At 49.4% G+C, this 6,000-nt stretch overlaps 1 protein-coding gene across 1 annotated transcript in view; it reads right to left on the reverse strand.

Annotated features, from left to right (window-relative positions):
• The window catches only part of LINGO1 (leucine rich repeat and Ig domain containing 1), a 74,352-nt gene extending 69,153 nt beyond the window's left edge, over positions 1-5,199 (reverse strand). Inside the window, exon 1 of the mRNA XM_028133457.2 lies at positions 5,141-5,199. The gene's annotated coding sequence lies outside the window, so the exon portion shown is untranslated. The remainder of the gene's footprint in view (positions 1-5,140) is intronic.
• Between the last annotated feature and the right edge of the window lie 801 nt (positions 5,200-6,000).

Consider the following 6,000-nt stretch of genomic DNA (forward strand, 5'->3'; position numbering starts at 1 on the left):
AAGCAGTTCAATTTTTTAATGACTGGTTTGGCAGCATAGTGCATATGGCTGGCTATCAGTCCAGATATAGGGACTATGTATTTTTGTCTGCCAAGAGCATCTCCTCTTGCTGAAAAAGGCTCCCTACCCCATTTAAGCAATCCTATCCTATATAATCTATCTATACTACTAAAATGGTAATATGCTAATTAGATCGGGTCGACCGGCCATCTTCCAGACATCCGACTGCCTTCCAGACAAAGCCATGGTGGTGGGGGCTGAGGCAGAGGCAGTTAGGGGCAATAAGGCTGGCAGGGGAGGGCAGATGGGGGTGAGATCAAGCCAGCAGGGGAGGGCAGTTAGGGGCAGTCAGGCCGGCAGGGGAGAGCATTTAGGGGTGAGATCAGGCCGGCAGGGGAGGGCCATTGGGAGCAAGATCAGGCCAGCATGGGAGGGCAGTTGGGGGTGACCAGGCGGGCAGGTGAGGGCAGTTTGGGGCAAGATTAGGCCTGCAGGGGAGGGCAGTTGGGGGTGAGATCAGGCCATCAGGGGAGGGCACTTAGGGGCAATCAGGCAGGCAGAGGCAGTTAGGGGTGATCAGGCTGGCTGGGGAGAGCAGTTAGGGGCAAGATTAGGCCATCAGGGGAGGGCAGTTAGGGGAATCAGGCAGGCAGGAAGAGGCAGTTAGGGATGATCAGGCAGGCAGGTGAGCAGTTAGGAGCCAGTGGTCCCAGATTGTGAGAGGGATGTCCGACTGCCAGTTTAGGCCCAATCCCTGTGGGCAGTCAGACATCCCCCAAGGGGTCCCCAATTGGAGAGGGTGCAGGCTAGGCTGAGGGCCACTAGTTTTATATAATACTGGTTTGGTGGTGATGGACTCCTTTAGCTTTTTCATGTTCGGAAGCGCTTTATCTGACTTTCAATTCTAAATGATAGCTTTGCTGGATAGAGTAATCTTAGTTGTAGGTCCTTGTTATTCATCATTTTGAATATTTCTTGACACTCCCTTCTGACCTGCAAAGTTTCTGTTTAGAAATCAGCTGACAGCCATACGGATGCTCCCTTGTAGGTAACTCACTGCTTTTCTCTTGCTGCTTTAATATTCTCTCTTTGTCTTTAGCTCTTGGCATTTTAATTATAACATGTCTTGGTGTGGGCCTCTTTAGGTTCCTCTTGTTTGGGACTCTCTGAGCTTTATAGACTTATAAGTATATTTCTTTTCCCAATAGGGAAAGTTTTCTGTCATTATTTCTTCAAATAGGTTTTCAATATCTTGCCCTCTCTCTTCTCCTTCTGGCACCCCTATGATGCAAATGTTGGCACTCTTTAAGTTGTCTCAGAGGCTCCTTACACTATATTCATATTTTTTAATTCTTTTTTCTTTTTGCTCTTCTGATTGGATGTTTTGTGCTTCCTCATATTTCAAATCGTTGATTTGATTCTTGGGATCCTCTACTCTACTGTTGAATCCCTGTATATTATTCTTTATTTCAGTCAGTGTATGCTTAATTACTGACTGATCCTTTTCCTTTTCCTTTTTTTTTCTCACTAAAATCCTTGAAGGTCTCACTAAGTCCCTTGGAGGTCGCATAAAAATTCTTAAGTAACTTATAACCATGGTTTTGAACTCTATATCCAATAGTTTGCTTTCTTCAATTTCTTTTATTTGTAACATGTTTCTTTGTCTCTGCATTTTGGCTGCATTCCTGTGTTTATTTCTATGTATTGGGTAGAGCTATGTCTCCTTGAGTAGGTAGAGTGGCCCTGTATAGTAGGTGTTCTATAGGGCCCAGTGGCTTAGCCTCCCCAGTCACCTGAGCTGTGCACTCTAAGTGTGCCACTTTGTGGACTGTGTGCACAGTCTTGTTGTAGTTGAGCCTTGATTGCTATTGGTGTCACTGGGGGGAATTGACCTCCAGGCCAATTGGCTGTGAGGACCAGCTGTGACTACAGTGGGAGAGCTACTGTGCAGGAGACACCTCTATGGAGCAGAACTTTCTTCAGTGGGGCTTTGGTGCTCACTGAGTCTTTCCCTTGAGTGTGTCGCTTATGGATGTGTAGAGTTGTAATCTGGTGTGGTCTGACACTGTCCACCAAGTGCACTGGCTCTTGGGTCTCCAGGGAGGTCAAAGTCAGCCACTGACTGGGCCACCCAGCAGGAGCAACAGAGAGATCTGCAGATTCCTCCCATTTGTATCGGTTTTGGAAGAGCCCAGGAGAGGCCTAGCTGTGAAGCAAGGCAGGGTGATGCTAATGCTGAGTCTTAGGCCTTTTATTGATAGGTTTGGGGCTCCCTGACCAAGCCACAGCTTGTTTGAGAATTTTAGCAAAGTCTGAAGCACAAGCAAGGACAGGCCATTCATATGCAAAAGCCACTGCACACAGCTTGGGTGGGTCTGCAAATTGGATGGGATGAGGTCTCAGGGAATCCCCAGGGTTGTGCAAACAGTATGTTCCAAGCTTATAGAGACTCAGATATGGTTCCCAATCATTCCTGCAACCTGGGAAGTCTCAGCACAGGAACAATGACCCCTGCCAGCACCTCCATTTGGGAGAAAGCTGCACCTGAGTTTCTGCCCTGATTCCAGATAATCCAGTTCTTCCCCATATGTGTCTAGGTCCCCCAGAGCATCACCCTGGCGCTGGAGCTCAGAGGAAGTGGAACCTTGTAAGTTCAGTTCATGCACCATCCCCTTAAAAAGGAACAGCTGGGCCTCCGGCAACCTCCTTGTCACTGAACCCCAATCTCCATTAGTTTTTACAGCCCGTAGTTTCTAGGACTTCTCTTCCCAGCTCTGAGAGCCTGGCCTGGGAGTCTGGTGTGGGGCTGGGACCCCTGGTTCCTCATGGGGGGGCCTCTGCAGAGATGATCTCCCTCCCAATTAAAATGGCAGCCCACGTGTATGTCGGACCAGCCCGTTCTGCACCTCCACCCCTCCTACCAGTCTCAATGTGCTTTCTTCTTTATTTCTCTAGTTGCAGGACTTATGTTCAACCAGCTTTCAAGTGGTTCTGGATGATGATTGTTCTGTATTTTAGTTGTAATTTTGATGTGGTTGTGGGAGGCGGCAAGTACCAGCGTTTACTTATGCCACCATCTTGGTTCTCCTCCACAGTCTTTATTGCAATGCCACCTCCAAGTAAGGCCTGGCTTACTACCATATCCAAGTTGCCCAACACTTCCAATCTCTCCCCTGTATTATTTTTTTCTCCTTAGTATTTAAATAACACTCATATGTACACTATATTTCACTTATCTATTTTTTCTTGGCTGTCTCCCCTCCACTGAAGTCTAAGTTCCATGGAGCAGGTATTTTTGTCCGTTTTGTTCACTGTTAGGCCCCTAACCAAAACAGTGCCTAACATATAGTAGGTGCTCAATTAATGCTTACTAAATGAGTGGACAGATGAATAGAAAAATAAGTTGAGGACATGACATGAATTGGGAAAATTCACAAATAAAGAAAGTGAAATGGCCAGCAAGCACACGCAAATATGCTCAAGCTCATTAGTAGTCAAAGAAATGGAAAATATGATCAGTTTACCTATCAGATTGGCAAGGATTTAAGTGATTGATAATGCCCACGGTTGCCGAGGGTGAGGGGAAGAGGCCCCTTGTGCATAATAAATCGGCACAGCCTACTGAAGGCTGATCTGGCCATACAGATTAAATCTTGAAATGTGCATGCCCTCTGACCCAGACAGTCCACTACCAGAAACATTCTTGGAGGACCCAGAACACAAGTGCACACATATGTATGAATTGGGAGATTCCCTGAGTTTTCTGTATAGCCAAACACTGGACACTATCTAAACAGCTACCAACAGGATTAATAATGGGTACATAATTTAAAGACCATCCAATCAATGGGCATAAAAGGATAGTTAAGAACTCTGGAATGAGCTACACAATATTTGAAAGTACAAAAACATCAAGTGACAGAGCAAGTATAAATAGCATGAGCCCATGTTTTTCCTTTTAAAATATGTTTATAAGTGCACAGAATGAAGTCTAGAAGGATATCTATCGAACTAGTTAACAGTATTTAGCCCTAGGAAGGAAGAGCTTGAACAGCATGCTTGAAATATTCCTGGATTGTTAGATACGTAGATAGATAACATAAAGAAAATATTACATTAACAGTCAGAAATATAACTTGGCTTACAGAGGAAACACTTCCTGTGTCTCTCCAATGTTGACAATGCAGAAATAGGACACTCCAAACCCTCCATTATCTGACCCTATCTTAGCCCTGTTACTTCTAGCTCTACCTCCACACCCCTAACCACTCTGGGAGATCAGTAAGCTCGGCCACCCCTGGCTCTAGGACACCTGTCATAGGCACTGGAGATCACTTATCTGAGGGGGTCAAGGTGGGCCCAGCAGGAAGGACTGACCAGAGGAGGAGGGGGACTGGGACATCAGCCCTCACTAGGGTTGCCAGATTTAGCAAATAAAATTATATTTCCCATGCAGTATTTGGGATATACTTGTACTAAAAAAATGATTTGTTATCTGCCTGAATTTCCAATTTCACTGGATCTTCTGTATTTTTTCTGGCAAACCTAGCCCACAACCCATCCCAGCCCTTGGGGCACTTGGCCCTAAGCAGAAAGCATCATCTGAAGTGTTCAGGAGCAGCAGAGAAACACCAAGTGGAAAGGTGATCTGGGCCATGCCTGGCATTGGTAAAAGTACCCCTGCCCTGGGGGAGTCCTGCAGAGAGCAGGACCTTCCAGGGTCTGAGCCATCACTCATGGAAACATCCACACCAGGTGAGTACAGTGACTCTGGCAGAAAAAGCCAGAGTGACCACAGGGGAGCCCCACAGATGCCACACCGCCCAGCCAAAGTACTTAGAAGGTGTGTGTATGCAAGTCCTGAACAAACTGCAGACAGTGAACATGTGAGATCAAACAGGTGCTGGGGAAATCATGTGTCCCAGGGCTGGCCTCTCAGTGCCCTGGGTGGTGCCTGGTGAGGATGGATAGCTGCTGAGGTGGCCTACTTTCTCAGGGGTCCAGGAGCTCCTCTCCAGGAGGCTCAGCTGTGCCCTACACACTACTGCCCCTGGAAGGGCTCACTCCATCCTCACTCCCAGGGCCCTCCCACTGGGCACAGAGGCATGAGGCAGGTGAGCCCACCTCGCTCTCCCCCTACCTGAGTCAGACGGTGCCAGGAGGCAAACAGACCAGCCTCTGGGGGCCCAGGGAGTGGCAGCCTGTCCATCGTTGTCCCAGCATGCACTGTGGGGAAGGAGCAGGAAGATTAGTGTGGGCACAAATGGGGCTTCCATTACTCCAGGTGGGCTCACCTCTGCATGGGAATAATTTAATATTGCTATTTGCCCTTTCTCTATAATAGAAGTGTCAGAGATGAAAGAAAATTAGTAAAATGTATATGAAAACTTTTCTCCTGTCAGAGTCTGGGGCACACCACGGGACCCAGAGTCAAGTCCCCGCCCACCCACATGCGCCTCAAAATCATGTGAGACCCAGACCTGGCCAGCCCCCGCCCCCGCCCCCATTGGGCTAGATCCAGACCCGGCCAGTCCCACCCTTGTCAAGCCCCGCTGGGCAGGGGACATAACCTCAGGTCCCCTGGCCCAGCGCCAGGACAGGGGGCATGGCCTGAGGTCCCCCAGCCCAGACCAGGGCGGGGGGCATGCTTTGAGGTCCCCTGTCAAGCCCCGCCAGGTGGGGGACATGGCCTGAGATCCCCTGTCAAGCCCCGCTGGGTGGGAGGCATGGCCTGAGGTCCCCCATCAAGCCTCGTCAGATGGCGTGGCGCAGCCTCAGGTCCCCCGTCAAGCCCCACTTGGCGGGGCGGGCAGCCTGAGTTCCCCTGACCCAGCACTGGGGGTGCACCTTGAGGTCCCCTGTCAAGCCCCGCTGGGTGGGGAGCATGGCCTGAGGTCCCCTGTCAAGCCCCGCCAGGCAGGAGGGCACAGCCTCAGGTCCCCTGGCCTGGTGCTGGGGCAGGGGGTGCAGCCTGAGGTCCCCCGGCCTGGTGCCAAGGTG

Source organism: Eptesicus fuscus, chromosome 5 (assembly GCF_027574615.1).
Source record: "Eptesicus fuscus isolate TK198812 chromosome 5, DD_ASM_mEF_20220401, whole genome shotgun sequence".
Lineage (NCBI taxonomy): Eukaryota > Metazoa > Chordata > Mammalia > Chiroptera > Vespertilionidae > Eptesicus > Eptesicus fuscus.